This window comes from Oncorhynchus kisutch, linkage group LG7 (genome assembly GCF_002021735.2).
Source record: "Oncorhynchus kisutch isolate 150728-3 linkage group LG7, Okis_V2, whole genome shotgun sequence".
NCBI lineage: Eukaryota > Metazoa > Chordata > Actinopteri > Salmoniformes > Salmonidae > Oncorhynchus > Oncorhynchus kisutch.
The window spans coordinates 53,614,783-53,631,672 of NC_034180.2; the positions used below are offsets into that span (position 1 = coordinate 53,614,783).

At 42.4% G+C, this 16,890-nt stretch overlaps 1 long non-coding RNA gene across 1 annotated transcript; it reads left to right on the forward strand.

Moving 5' to 3' along the window:
- Positions 1–3,577: 3,577 nt before the first annotated feature.
- Positions 3,578–16,341, forward strand: LOC109882188 (uncharacterized). Its single transcript, XR_004210684.1, has 2 exons — positions 3,578–4,115; positions 7,799–16,341. It is a non-coding gene; the product is annotated as an uncharacterized LOC109882188 (long non-coding RNA).
- The last annotated feature ends 549 nt before the right edge of the window (positions 16,342–16,890 follow it).

The window sequence follows — 16,890 nt, forward strand, 5'->3', positions numbered from 1 at the left end:
CTCCCGTCTTACATCGACCACACCCGTCGCCCCGTACCTAGTGTACAGCTTATCTATTACTCAGTGGCTCAATTAATGTTTAACGTAAGTATGTTCAGATGTTGATTATGTAATTCTACAACATTAGTATAGTTCAAACCTCATAATATAAATCCGCAAAAAGAATTTTGCGTTAATAGAGTTTAACACTCTTTCCAACAGTCATGCACCCCCCTCAATATTCTATGATATAACTCTCATCAGCAAGCCTGCGACTTTTTCAACATTCTCACCGGTTCCGGCTCCAACTGAAACACCTCATGTACCACACTCGCTTTGTCCCCGACCTCATTCATATCGATATTAGTCCCCGACTGAATATCAAGCGTGTTTCATGCACAGGATTTGATTCTTACAAATCTTTATTTACGCCAGTAAGCAGACCAGTGGGAGACGCAATGGCCCCGCCTTCTGTTCATTCTCTGTTTGGTCCCTTGGTTCTTAAATACATGGCTTTTATTTCTTTCAACTTCCTTGTCTCTGGCCTCCTGCTACGTCCGTCTCAACTCACATTACATTGTTTTCAGCTGGGCCCCTGTTGGCGGCCACCCCCCTAGATAACCTGCTTGTGTCCATTTTAACTTCAATCCCTCCCAAACTTTCTTTATAGGCTTCCATTGTTCCTGTCCCCCTGATCTATATTCAATTTTTTGTTCTAGGAACTCATTAAACCTCAGCTTTGGAGTATTGGGGTTCGCCATTGTGAATTTGCTTTAAACGTAATTTAATTTAATTCAATCGGAATTTAATCGTAGTTTTAATCGAAATTCTCTCCTTCTATCTGAATATAGTTAGCATATACTTCGCCCGACGTTGATTAATGCCCACGAGGTATTCGAAGAGACACTATTGCTCGTGCTCTGCCTTATCTCAGAGCTTCTCCTTCGTATATTCAGGTTGAGAAAAACCGCATGGGTTTGTATAGCATTATGGAGCGCACAACCAAGGGATCTATTCGACTATTTAGTCTCAATATTTAAATATTATATTCAGATATTATTTCAATTATACATCAGTCATTTCATTCCTGATTATACATTTATACATGTACCTATTAACATAGGTACATAGGTACAATATAGAAGTTTCGGATTTATCCAATATCCCTTATTATAATTCTCTCTCTCTCCCTCTATCTAACCACCAACAATCTTAATGGAAACAATTACAACCACATTGCATTTTAACATAACATAACATAAACAGTTACAAATAGACAAAACAAGACAAAACAGCACGTTATATCTCTGACCCCTGAAAGCCGATCCTTATCAGTGAATTTCTATCAGACTGAGCCGTACCGGACCACAGGATAAAATTACAATTTATCCCCCTCGGCGCCAGATTTGAAGAATAGTAATTAGCTATCCCCTACTGATCTCTATCCTGATCCCTATCGAGCTGACCCCTATCAGAATTATTACACATGTCCGACCCCTATCGGTGAATCTCTATCAGACTGAACCACACCGGGTCACGGGTCCCAAAATTACAATTTGTCCCCTCGGCTGCAGATTTAATGAATAGTAATTAGCTATCCCCTACTGATCTCTATTCCCGACCCCTATCGGAACTATCAAAGACAAAACAGTGATCACTCATCATTGAAAGCTAGCAGACTGTGCTGACCGGGTCACGGGTCCCAAAATTACAATTTGTCCCCTCGGCGCCAGAGTTAATGAATAGTAATTAGCTATCCCCTTACTGATATCTCATCAATGATTTAAATCACACCGGCCGTCGCCGGTTCGTTACTACATATGTTCACGTACACTGTTATTTCGACTCGTCAGCAAATTATAAATTTACACAAGAATTCATACTTACTCGGAAAAACTGATAAAATTTGGACAGACTATTCGACAATATGCAAAGTTTGATTTAACAGGCTTTTGCTTACCTTATTTTTTTTTTTTATGGTGCACCTTGAAATCAGTTTTCCGAGTTGAGCAGAATTGTTGCCCTCCCCCGAAAGTCTTCACCCGTCTTTCTTATTTATTTAATGAATCGTCCTTTCCCCAACTCGCCTCCTCCACACCCAAATCAACTCACTTCGACTGGATCGTTAGTAAACCATCCTCTGCTACCATTTCTGTTAGTAATTGGATATGTAGACGGACGAGTCGGTCAAGGATCGATTCAGACAAGGTGGTAAATTGTATGACAAGCTACAGTTTATTCAGAGTGAAGATATCTAGAACAGCGTAATTACGGCTCTCCCGCTGGTTCGTACGGAAGCGCAGACGAAGAAGAGGCCGTTACAATCAGTACACCACTATTATATAGAAAAGAAAGTAGGTTGATTCTGGAAGATCGGATCTTTGGATTGGTTCAGCTGGGGTGTAGTCTGTAGTCTTCCGCCATTGGCTCAGTTGTCTGTCCGTCATCGTAGAATCCTCTTCGGGCATTCAACGTTCAGAGACAACGGAGATCATGTGTGTGCGCTGGTTTTGGCCATTAGTGTAATGCGGGAGCTATCCTGTAGGGGACCCCACAGGCTCAACTCTGAGTTGTAGCCCCCCCTTAACAATAGTTTGGTCACCTACATAAGAATTAGCATTTCTCTACAGCCGTCACAGTAAATAAGAATATGTTCTTAACTGACTTGCCTAGTTAAATAAAATGATAAATCAAATAAAAGCCTCGAATGAGCTAATGTAGCATCTGGTTGGCGTTTCTACTCACACTACCAAATATGTTGGAAGCCCAGTGAGCAGCAGAGAAGATATACCCAGATTGATCTGTCTAGAAACTTGACTCTTTGCCAAAGTAATAAAAAATGCGTAGTTTAGAAGTCCGAAGGCAAGTTTAGTTACGTCACGGGCGCACTTCACATAGTAGGCGTTCCCTAACGGAAATATGCAAATAAATGCTACAACGCGCCAATAGGATCTCACTAGCTGGTGCTTGGCTCTGCCCACCTTGCTGTTTTTTATTTCACCTTTATTTAACCAGGTAGGATAGTTGAGACCAAGTTCTCATTTACAACTGCGACCTGGCCAAGAATAAAGCAAAGCAGTTCGACACATACAACACAGTTACAAACAGTCAATAATACAGTAGAAAAGGTATATTTACAGTGTGTACAAATGAGGTAGAATAAGGGAGGTAAAGGCAATAAATAGGCCATGGTGGTGAAGTAATTACAATGCAGAAGATGGATGTGCAAGTAGAGATACTGGGGTGCAAGATAAATAAATAATAAATCATTCTGCCCCAATATGACATTTTTTCATATTTGGAAGTGGACAGGCTGTGGTCTCTTGGGTTAGTTATATACACATCTTTGGTATGAAGACAGGCTAAAAGCTGCTTATCCGATCACACATGGCGACCTTGGCTGGCAAAAGAAAAAAGCTCATCCGTAGAAACACGTCATTGGGTCTAACGGTCCTATATATCGCCGAACTGCGCATGTGCATGACGTCAAATCAAAAGGCACTCCTGTAAAAAAAAAAAGATTTTTTTTTTTACGAAAATACAAACTTGTCTGTTTTTTGATGCTTGTTTTACCTTCACGAGGTTGGAGTAATAACACTTTGAACTACGTATAAGACATTGGCTCGGATGTAGGTTGTGCCTTTTAGTTGTCGAAGGAAGAATTGTTCACTTCTCTCATTGACTTCTCAAACACCGGTCTGGTCTGTTTCGCAAGTGTTCCCGGAAGTACCGCAATGTTGCGCCTCTGGCTTTAGAAACTCTGTGTTATCAAGGACTCCATATTAATTTATCCATTGGATTGGTCGAACAGTGCAAAAGAAAACCTCCCCCTACAGTTGTTTTCTCTCTCGTCAACACCAGTATGCTGGCAATCTAGTTTCAGACGTTTTTTATTTTTTTACATAATTACAGTAATGGGAGGAAAATTGAGGGGAGGGCTTTAGGATTTGTGTGACAGTTCAACAGCGCAATCTCCGTAAAGGGCAGTCAGACGGCTGGGGGGCAAAAAAAATCGTAGAACTGGTTCTCGTAAGAGCTCGCAAGAGGGTGTCAAATACGGACATTGCCCCCCCCCCCCCCCCCCCCCCCGGGAATATAGCATTTACTGATGATGTTGGTGTCTTTGAAGAGTTTCTGTGAGTATCTTAATGATTATAATAGGATTAAAACGTAAGAGTTGTTGGATGACCAGTTTTTGCTGGGCAGTCCTTTGTTTACTTATGTAGCCATCTGCGAGATAATAATATGATTGCGGCCCTCAATTTGGGGTTTTCGTACATGTGTGCGCATTCCTGTGTGGTAATACTGATGGTATGTCAGGGCAGATGGTTCGTTTTATAAAGCAGGTTAGGATAACTGACATGGCAGGTTAGGATAATTCGTTTTAACAGGTTAGGTGAATTAACGTAGTGGCTTGGGAGAATGAGGTTAAGAAAAGGGTTAGGCTTAGCGACAACGCTACGGTTGTCAACAACTGTTGTCCCCGACGCGGCCACTTTGGAGCTGTAGACCTACTCCATCTAGTCACAACGGTAGAAACGGAAACAGATCATTAGCATCATAAACACCTGTACCGCCCCTCTCAATCATCACACTTGTTCCTGCATTAGAATGTCTTAAACATGTTAAGGTTTGTATCATTCACAGCTAAAGTTGCCAAATAACTCTATAAAGACCTGCTTCATATGCTCACGCGCTCCTGGATGGGAGAAATATCCTTTTCAGCTAATTCTTCTTGTCTACTAAATGAACAAACCAACAGCCTATGGCATGGTGCATAGCCATATAATGTACAGTAGGCCAACTCATTCTGTTCTTCTGAAACATATTTCCTTCATATCATAATGTTTCTTTAGACCTGCCTAAAATAAGTAAATCATTTATTTTGATGGTGTGTATTCAATTGATTTATTAGACTTTAAAAAAAAAAGTAGAATAATAGTGAAGACAAACTATGAAATAACACATATGGAATCATGTAGTAACCAACAAAAAGTGTTCAACAAATAAAAATATATTTGAGATTCTTCAAAGTAGCCACCCTTTGCCTTGATGACAGCTTTGCACACGCTTGGCATTCTCTCAACCAGATTCATGAGGTAGTCACCTGGAATGCATTTCAATTAACAGGTGAGCCTTGTTCAAAGTAAATTTGTGGAATTTCTTTCCTTAATGCGTCAGTTGTGTTGTGACAAGGTAGGTGTGGTATACAGAAGATAACCCTATTTGGTAAAAGACCAAGTCCATATTATGGCAAGAACAGCTAAAATAAGCAAACAGAAACGACAGTCCATCATTACTTTAAGACATGAAGGTCAGTTAATCCGGAAATTTCAAGAACTTTTAAAGTTTCTTCAAGTGCAGTCGCAAAACCATCAAGTGTTATGTTGAAACTGGCTCTCATGAGGACCGCCACAGGAAAGGAAGACCCAGAGTTACCTCTGCTGCAGAGGATAAGTTCATCAGAGTTAACTGCACCTCAGATTACAGCCCAAATAAATGCTTCACAGAGTTCAAGTAACAGACACATCTCAACATCAACTGTTCAGAGGAGACTGTATGAATCAGGCCTTAATGGTTGAATTGCTGCAAAGAAACCACTACTAAAGGACACCAATAAGAAGAAGAGACTTGTTGGGCAAAGAAACATGAGCAGTGGACATTAGACCAGTGGAAATCTGTCCTTTGGTCTGATGAGTACAAATTTGAGATTTTTGGTTCCAACTGCTGTGTCTTTGTGAGACGCAGAGTAGGTGAACGGATGATCTCTGCATGTGTGGTTCCCACCGTGAAGCATAGTGGAAAGGGAAAGGGGGGATACCTAGTCAGTTGTACAGGGAAAGGGGGGGGATACCTAGTCAGTTGTACAGGGAAAGGGGGGGATACCTAGTCAGTTGTAAAGGGAAAGGGGGGATACCTAGTCAGTTGTACAGGGAAAGGGGGGATACCTAGTCAGTTGTACAGGGAAAGGGGGGATACCTAGTCAGTTGTACAGGGAAAGGGGGGATACCTAGTCAGTTGTACAGGGAAAGGGGGGATACCTAGTCAGTTGTCCAGGGAAAGGGGGGATACCTAGTCAGTTGTACAGGGAAAGGGGGGATACCTAGTCAGTTGTACAGGGAAAGGGGGATACCTAGTCAGTTGTACAGGGAAAGGGGGGATACCTAGTCAGTTGTACAGGGAAAGGGGGGGATACCTAGTCAGTTGTACAGGGAAAGGGGGGGATACCTAGTCAGTTGTACAGGGAACGGGGGGGGATACCTAGTCAGTTGTACAGGGAAAGGGGGGGATACCTAGTCAGTTGTACAGGGAAAGGGGGGGATACCTAGTCAGTTGTACAGGGAAAGGGGGGGATACCTAGTCAGTTGTACAGGGAAAGGGGGGGATACCTAGTCAGTTGTACAGGGAAAGGGGGGGGATACCTAGTCAGTTGTACAGGGAAAGGGGGGGATACCTAGTCAGTTGTACAGGGAAAGGGGGGGATACCTAGTCAGTTGTACGGGGAAAGGGGGGGATACCTAGTCAGTTGTACGGGGAAAGGGGGGGATACCTAGTCAGTTGTACGGGGAAAGGGGGGGATACCTAGTCAGTTGTACGGGGAAAGGGGGGGATACCTAGTCAGTTGTACGGGGAAAGGGGGGGATACCTAGTCAATTGTACAGGGAAGGGGGGGGGGATACCTAGTCAGTTGTACAGGGAAAGGGGAGGATACCTAGTCAGTTGTACAGGGAAGAAGGAGAGTGATGGAGTGCTGCTTCAGATGACCTGGCCTCCGCAATCACCCGACGTCAACACAATTGAGATGGTTTGGGATGAGTTGGATCACAGAGTGAAGGAAAATCAGCCAAAATGTACTTTGAAGAATTTAAAATATATTTTGATTTATTTAACACTTTTTGGTTGCTACATGATTCCATATGTCAAAATTATGAAATAACACGTCTTCACTACTATTCTACAATGTAGAAAATAGTAAAAATTAAGAAAAACCTTTTGAATGAGTAGGTGTGTCCACACCTTTGACTGGTACTGTATATAATTTCTCGTTATATAAAATATACGTTCCTTATGTTTCCAAAATCCGTGCCACAAGCGATGCGTTTTAAAGTTCAAAGTGAGCGTCGGGGATGTAAACAAAATTCCCCTGGCCAGAAAATACTATCGTCAATACGTGCTAAAGCAGTTAGCGACTATGAATGGGGTAGCCACAATAGCTAGCTAGCTAATACTAAACGTATGTAGCACGACTTATTGGTTGTCATTGTATTCCTCTCTAATGTGCCACAGGTTGTTTGCCATAATAGCTCATTTGGATCACATTTGTGGAAGGTCATTTGTGCAATTTAAAAACAGCTACCTATTTTCTTAGCTATATATATCTATAAATAAAAGTCCTAGCTATATAAATAAAAGTCCTAGCTATATTTATCTATAAATAAAAGTCCTAGCTATATATATCTATAAATAAAAGTCCTAGCTATATATATCTATAAATAAAAGTCCTAGCTATATATATCTATAAATAAAAGTCCTAGCTATATATATCTATAAATAAAAGTCCTAGCTATATTTATCTATAAATAAAAGTCCTAGCTATATATATCTATAAATAAAAGTCCTAGCTATATTTATCTATAAATAAAAGTCCTAGCTATATATATATATATATAAATAAATAAAAGTCCTAGCTATATATATCTATAAATAAAAGTCCTAGCTATATTTATCTATAAATAAAAGTCCTAGCTATATTTATATATAAATAAATAAAAGTCCTAGCTATATTTTGAATGGTGTATGTATGTTTGTCCATCCACAGGCTGCCTCTCCAGCTTCTAGACAAGATCATCTCTGACAGTGCAACCTGTCCAGCATTTGACAAAGGTCTTCTCAGCCATATTATAACGATATGTAGCTAGCTACCAGCTACTAGCTACCAGCTACTAGCTACCAGCTACTAGCTACCAGCTACTAGCTACCAGCTACTAGCTACATACTTTGTCATTCTCTCATTTGTGACTCAAATCCCTAAACAGATGCGAAGTGAACGAGTGCCAGACTTCGTGGGGAAATGTCCAGACCGCAGCTCTTCACGTGAGACACATCCAGATTTGGGGTAACATCTCCCAATTGTCATGCCCAGCTGTTCAGACCAGAGATGGATCAAGAGCTCAACCTCTGCCACTATTTCGGCAGAGAACAGACAGTGGACTAAACTCCAGGGATGTATGGGGATACAGGCGAGACTGGCAACTACAGACAGCTCCAGGCTGGACCTGTCTGTCCCCTCTCTCTCCTCTATCCTCATCGATCTGTCCCCACCACTGCTTGTAGACGACGATGATATCTGTCAAGTCGTGTCCTGTTATTTTCATAACTAGGGATCGAACAGAACATATGTCGGTCGGCTAGTTGGTGGAATCATCCCCAGAATTGGTTCCATTTGCATTTAAAGTTATTCACAGACATCTCGGTAGGTTTTTTTCCCTCCTGAAATGGAGGATCTCTGTTCTACTGCCTTCAGTAACCCAATAATCACCCTTTTGTCTGAACCAAGCAATTTACCATTATAATGAACAAAGTGTAGATCTAGTTTCAGATGTGCCGTGGACAGTGAGTTTGTTGTTGTTCTGAAAAGCCTCGTTCCCAACCTTCAATAATGGGAGTAAAACATAGTAGATGTTGCAAACTGCATCAAAGATCTTGTCGCCTCCTAATGTCGCGTGTCAGACTTTACTGCTACAGAGTTGGTTTGTTCTAATATATTATACCAGACCTTGACTGAAAACCTACAGGACAGTAGATCTCCAGGAAGAGGGTTGGACTGAAAACCTACAGGACAGTAGATCTCCAGGAAGAGGGTTGGACTGAAAACATACAGACAGTAGATCTCCAGGAAGAGGGTTGGACTGAAAACCTACAGGACAGTAGATCTCCAGGAAGAGGGTTGGGCTGAAACCCTACAAGACAGTAGATCTCCAGGAAGAGGGTTGGACTGAAAACCTACAGGACAGTAGATCTCCAGGAAGAGGGTTGGGCTGAAAACCCACAGGACAGTAGATCTCCAGGAAGAGGGTTGGACTGAAAACCCTACAGGACAGTAGATCTCCAGGAAGAGGGTTGGGCTGAAAACCCACAGGACAGTAGATCTCCAGGAAGAAGGTTGGACTGAAACCCTACAAGACAGTAGATCTCCAGGAAGAGGGTTGGGCTGAAACCCTACAAGACAGTAGATCTCCAGGAAGAGGGCTGGGCTGAAAACCCACAGGACAGTAGATCTCCAGGAAGAGGGTTGGACTGAAAACCTACAGGACAGTAGATCTCCAGGAAGAGGGTTGGGCTGAAAACCCACAGGACAGTAGATCTCCAGGAAGAGGGTTGGGCTGAAAACCCACAGGACAGTAGATCTCCAGGAAGAGGGTTGGACTGAAAACCTACAGGACGGTAGATCTCCAGGAAGAGGGTTGGACTGAAAACCTACAGGACAGTAGATCTCCAGGAAGAGGGTTGGACTGAAAACCCTACAGGACAGTAGATCTCCAGGAAGAGGGCTGGGCAGCCCTGTACCTTATCATACCAGGTTCTGAGCCTCTCGTCTGGCTCTGTGAGATTAGTAGTTCCCTCCCTCTTATGATTGTTGATCTGTGGTGGAAATATGTTGTTATTGCTTTACCCCATTGCCATGTTTTGCACCAGGACAGTTGGTGCTTTTCTCTATGATATTAACCAGTGTAAAGACAACAACAGTACACTAACCCAGGTCCTAGAGTTCGAGGCAAATGAATATCGTCATTTCCCTTCGACGAAGTAGGGACCATATAGCCCAACATAACATACTGTACCAAAAGTGAAAAGACGCAATTCATTCTTACACCATATTGATTCATTCTTACACCATATTGATTCATTCGTACACCATATTGATTCATTCTTACATACACCATATTGATTCATTCTTACATACACCATATTGATTCATTCTTACACCATATTGATTCATTCTTACACCATATTGATTCATTCTTACACCATATTGATTCATTCGTACACCATATTGATTTATTCTTACACCATATTGATTCATTCGTACACCATATTGATTCATTCGTACACCATATTGATTCATTCTTACATACACCATATTGATTCATTCTTACACCATATTGATTCATTCGTACACCATATTGATTCATTCTTACACCATATTGATTCATTCGTACACCATATTGATTCATTTTTACATACACCATATTGATTCATTCTTACATACACCATATTGATTCATTCTTACATACACCATATTGATTCATTCTTACATACACCATATTGATTCATTCGTACACCATATTGATTCATTCTTACATACACCATATTGATTCATTCTTACACCATATTGATTCATTCACTCTTACACCATATTGATTCATTCGATAACCTTATCAGAGTTTGTATGAATGGCACAGAGTCCCAGATGATGTTATTTTAGTTATAGGGCCGGGTTCCCAGACACACAGTCCTAGTTATAGGGCCGGGTTCCCAGACACACAGTCCTAGTTATAGGACCGGATCCCCAGACACACAGTCCTAGTTATAGGACCGGATTCCCAGACACACAGTCCTAGTTATAGGACCGGATTCCCAGACACACAGTCCTAGTTATAGGGCCGGATTCCCAGACACACAGTCCTAGTTACAGGACCGGATCCCCAGACACACAGTCCTAGTTATAGGGCCGGGTTCCCAGACACACAGTCCTAGTTATAGGACCGGATCCCCAGACACACAGTCCTTGTTATAGGACCGGATCCCCAGACACACAGTCCTAGTTATAGGGCCGGATTCCCAGACACACAGTCCTAGTTATAGGGCCGGCTTCCCAGACACACAGTCCTAGTTATAGGACCGGATCCCCAGACACACAGTCCTAGTTATAGGGCCGGGTTCCCAGACACACAGTCCTAGTTATAGGGCCGGGTTCCCAGACACACAGTCCTAGTTATAGGACCGGATCCCCAGACACACAGTCCTAGTTATAGGACCGGATCCCCAGACACACAGTCCTAGTTATAGGACCGGGTTCCCAGACACACAGTCCTAGTTATAGGGCCGGGTTCCCAGACACACAGTCCTAGTTATAGGACCGGATCCCCAGACACACAGTCCTAGTTATAGGACCGGATCCCCAGACACACAGTCCTAGTTATAGGACCGGATCCCCAGACACACAGTCCTAGTTATAGGACCGGATCCCCAGACACACAGTCCTAGTTATAGGACCGGATCCCCAGACACACAGTCCTAGTTATAGGACCGGATCCCCAGACACACAGTCCTTGTCGAGGAGATGTTCCATTGAAAAAGTGTTTTAGATGCAGGTAACCTAGTGATTAGAGCATTGGACTAGTAACCTAAAGGTTGCTGGATCGAATCCCAGAGTTGACCAGGTAAAAATCTCTCGTTCTGCCTTTGAACAAGGCAGTTAACCCACTGTTCCCCGGTAGGCCGTCATTGTAAATAAGAATTTGTTCTTAACTGACTTGCCTAGTTAAACAAATTGAAATTGTCCAGAATTAGGCTTAATCTGTATCTGGGAAACAGGCCCTTAGGGTAGATTTATGTGTTGTACCCATAGAGTTAGATTTATAGAGTTAGGTAGATTTATATGTTGTACCCATAGAGTTAGGTAGATTTATATGTTGTACCCATAGAGTTAGGTAGATGTATGTGTTGAGCCCATAGAGTTAGGTAGGTTTATGTGTTGTGCCCATAGAGTTAGGTAGATGTATGTGTTGTACCCATAGAGTTAGGTAGATTTATATGTTGTACCCATAGAGTTAGGTAGATTTATATGTTGTACCCATAGAGTTAGGTAGATGTATGTGTTGAGCCCATAGAGTTAGGTAGATTTATGTGTTGAGCCCATAGAGTTAGGTAGATTTATGTGTTGAGCCCATAGAGTTAGGTAGATGTATGTGTTGAGCCCATAGAGTTAGGTAGGTTTATGTGTTGTGCCCATAGAGTTAGGTAGATGTATGTGTTGTACCCATAGAGTTAGGTAGGTTTATGTGTTGAGCCCATAGAGTTAGGTAGATTTATGTGTTGAGCCCATAGAGTTAGGTAGATTTATATATTGAGCCCATAGAGTTAGGTAGATGTATGTGTTGTACCCATAGAGTTAGGTAGGTTTATGTGTTGAGCCCATAGAGTTAGGTAGGTTTATGTGTTGAGCCCATAGAGTTAGGTAGATGTATGTGTTGAGCCCATAGAGTTAGGTAGATGTATGTGTTGATCCCATAGAGTTAGGTAGGTTTATGTGTTGAGCCCATAGAGTTAGGTAGATGTATGTGTTGAGCCCATAGAGTTAGGTAGATGTATGTGTTGAGCCCATAGAGTTAGGTAGATGTATGTGTTGAGCCCATAGAGTTAGGTAGATGTATGTGTTGAGCCCATAGAGTTAGGTAGATGTATGTGTTGAGCCCATAGAGTTAGGTAGATGTATGTGTTGAGCCCATAGAGTTAGGTAGATGTATGTGTTGATCCCATAGAGTTAGGTAGATGTATGTGTTGATCCCATAGAGTTAGGTAGATGTATGTGTTGAGCCCCATAGAGTTAGGTAGATGTATGTGTTGAGCCCCATAGAGTTAGGTAGATGTATGTGTTGAGCCCCATAGAGTTAGGTAGATGTATGTGTTGAGCCCCAGGCAACATTTTCTATTTCATTAAGGGACTTTTTCTTTTCATTTGTGGTCCACCACCTTCACTCCTTCCGGGATATGTGCAATATGGTATCTTATTACCTGTCATGATGTAGATATGAATGTAATATTGTATGAACAAGTGACACGTTGTTTGAAAACAACAAAATTACCAACGTCTTCCATTAAGAAATATTTATAGTCTTCATATGCATTAGCTTGTTTAGAGGGACTGTGGTGCCAATATTATAACTAACCATGCATGAAGGGTTGCTGGTGTTACTTGCTTTTTGAATAACCAAAAGGTTGCGAGGTCAAATCCCCGAGCTGACAAGGTACAAATCTGTCGTTCTGCCCCCTGAACAAGGCAGTTAACCCACTGTTCGCCTGAACAAAGCAGTTAACCCACTGTTCCCCTGAACAAGGCAGTTAACCCACTGTTCCCCTGAACAAGGCAGTTAACCCACTGTTCCCCTGAACAAGGCAGTTAACCCACTGTTCCCCTGAGCAAGGCAGTTAACCCACTGTTCCCCTGAACAAGGCAGTTAACCCCCTGAACAAGGCAGTTAACCCACTGTTCCCCTGAACAAGGCAGTTAACCCACTGTTCCCCTGAACAAGGCAGTTAACCCACTGTTCCCCTGAACAAGGCAGTTAACCCACTGTTCCCCTGAACAAGGCAGTTAACCCACTGTTCCCCTGAACAGGCAGTTAACCCACTGTTCCCCTGAACAAGGCAGTTAACCCACTGTTCCCCTGAACAAGGCAGTTAACCCACTGTTCCCCTGAACAAGGCAGTTAACCCACTGTTCCCCTGAACAAGGCAGTTAACCCACTGTTCCCCTGAACAAGGCAGTTAACCCACTGTTCCCCTGAACAAGGCAGTTAACCCACTGTTCCCCTGAACAGGCAGTTAACCCACTGTTCCCCTGAACAAGGCAGTTAACCCACTGTTCCCCTGAACAAGGCAGTTAACCCACTGTTCCCCTGAACAAGGCAGTTAACCCACTGTTCCCCTGAACAAGGCAGTTAACCCACTGTTCCCCTGAACAAGGCAGTTAACCCACTGTTCCCCTGAACAAGGCAGTTAACCCACTGTTCCCCTGAACAAGGCAGTTAACCCACTGTTCCCCTGAACAAGGCAGTTAACCCACTGTTCCCCTGAACAAGGCAGTTAACCCACTGTTCCCCTGAACAAGACAGTTAACCCACTGTTCCCCTGAACAAGGCAGTTAACCCACTGTTCCCCTGAACAAGGCAGTTAACCCACTGTTCCCCTGAACAAGACAGTTAACCCACTGTTCCCCTGAACAAGGCAGTTAACCCACTGTTCCCCTGAACAAGACAGTTAACCCACTGTTCCCCTGAACAAGGCAGTTAACCCACTGTTCCCCTGAACAAGGCAGTTAACCCACTGTTCCCCTGAACAAGACAGTTAACCCACTGTTCCCCTGAACAAGGCAGTTAACCCACTGTTCCCCTGAACAAGGCAGTTAACCCACTGTTCCCCTGAACAAGGCAGTTAACCCACTGTTCCCCTGAACAAGGCAGTTAACCCACTGTTCCCCTGAACAAGACAGTTAACCCACTGTTCCTAGGTCGTCATTGTAAAATAACAATTTGTTTCTCAACTGACTTGCCGAGTTTTAAAAGAAATAAGGAAACATTGTTTTCTAAAAACAGAACATGTTTGGGAGATTTGATTCAATTGTTAAATTCTATTCAGAGTGAATTTCACCACAGATATACAGTTATCTATTACTATCTATCTATTACTATCTAAACTGTATTTTATGGAATTAACATCTTTAGAATCAGACATATTGACATCCAGTGTGTTTACACAGGCAGCCCAATTCTGATCTTTTTTTTCCACTAATTGGTCTTTTTGACCAATCAGATCGGCTCTTTTGCCACTAATTGGTATTTTTGGCCAATCAGATCTTCTCTTTTGCCAATAATTAGACAACATATTAGAGTTGTGCTTCCAGTGGAAACAGCCTTGATCAATAAAATTACGATCTAGAATATGAGAATATATTTAGTTAAAAAGCAAGGCATCTAGACATTTCAGAAGAAAATAAAAAAATTCTGCACGATTTTCAGTTTATTTGATCTATTGTAATCTCTGTTTTTAAAGGAATGTTTAGCATATTAGTAGCTATATAATTGAATGTTTTTTTTTGTTTAGAGGGAAGACTATGGTGTATACTGTGGTTTAGGAGGATGTATGTTCCTCATAAGAAACACCCAACAGTGCGTGAAGTACCACATGTTGAAACAGAACAACTGACATTTGAATTGGCAAAACGGTCTTCTGGGGAAATTCAATATTCAAGCTACGTTCCCTATGGTACTAGTGCATAACTTTTTGACCTGGGGGAGGGGGGGGGGCATAGGGCTCTGGTACAAAGTAGTGCACTATGTAGGGAATAGGGTGTCATTTTTGGAAGTAGCCTCAGACTCGTACAGTATCATTCTGTAAGAACTAAGAACCCACTGATTTAGGAGGCCTGTGTTGATGCCTCTTTTTACGGTTTACATTCTGTTCAAATGTTGCACCGTTGTCCATATCAATCGAACTATGTATGCATGTGAATTATTATGCATCCTTCCTATTTAATTGAACGTAATAGAGCTGCCTCAAGGAGAGACGACTGAACAAAAAAATATAAATAATAATAATTATGCTGTAACCCTTTCTTGACCTGTGTGAACTAATTCACTTCCTGTGTGAACTAATTCACTTCCTGTGTGAACTAATTCACTTCCTGTGTGAACTAATTCACTTCCTTGTGTGAACTAATTCACTTCCTGTGTGAACTAATTCACTTCCTGTGTGAACTAATTCACTTCCTGTGTGAACTAATTCACTTCCTTGTGTGAACTAATTCACTTCCTGTGTGAACTAATTCACTTCCTTGTGTGAACTAATTCACTTCCTGTGTGAACTAATTCACTTCCTGTGTGAACTAATTCACTTCCTGTGTGATCTAATTCACTACCATCATCCTGTCTTGAATACTGTGTTTAAAAAATATATATTAAAACAACTGTAACGCTACACAATGTAGCAATGCTTAGGATAGGTAAATCTAGAATGTATCGATCATTTAAAACTATTAAATGCGAGGAGAAAATATTATGCATGACTTAAAGTAATCAATGATTTGTATCGCGGGCAATAATCAACTTGGTAATTTGCGTTGATCATTAGATCTGTGATACTGAAAGGTTGATTTTGTGGCGCTGTGATATAAGGTAGTAATACGTTTTACAGGTCTTGAATAAGGGGATGGTTGTTGACATCACCCTGAGCACATTGTTTTGATAAAAAGAATGTACGATGTTGATCAACAGCCTGAAATCCAGGCTGTTTGCGCTATCATTCTACTATCATTCTACTATCATTCTACTATCATTCTAATGACAAGGAGTGGCATGATGGCCCAAAAGACTGGATTTCAGGCTGTTGATCCAAGTATTACTAGTAAACAAACAGAATGAGTTGACTGTGCGTTGTGGTGTGACTATGCACTCCAGCGAGAGGCCCTGGGGCATGCTGGAGCAACGGAGTCTCCCGTCTCGGTTGTGGATTAACTGAAGAAATCTGCATCAGAAATGTAGCAATAAATAAATAAATAAAAAGCAGCATGGTGCCAATGACTGAACTGGTTTGTGTGGCATTACAACTCACACCTTCTCCCATATCTTCATTCCTGAGTCCAATTCTCTACCAAGGTCTGAACTCTTCATCACATTAAGATAATGCGCCTCTCAAGGATAGCAGGGCTTTCCAAGGTGACGTCTAGCGCCTCTTAAGGATAGCAGGGCTTTCCAAGGTGACGTCTAGCGCCTCTCAAGGATAGCAGGGCTTTCCAAGGTGACGTCTAGCGCCTCCCAAGGATAGCAGGGCTTTCCAAGGTGACGTCTAGCGCCTCTCAAGGATAGCAGGGCTTTCCAAGGTGACGTCTAGCGCCTCCCAAGGATAGCAGGGCTTTCCAAGGCGACGTCTAGCGCCTCCCAAGGATAGCAGGGCTTTCCAAGGTGACGTCTAGCGCCTCCCAAGGATAGCAGGGCTTTCCAAGGCGACGTCTAGCGCCTCCCAAGGATAGCAGGGCTTTCCAAGGTGACGTCTAGCGCCTCTCAAGGATAGCAGGGCTTTCCAAGGTGACGTCTAGCGCCTCTTAAGGATAGCAGGGCTTTCCAAGGTGAC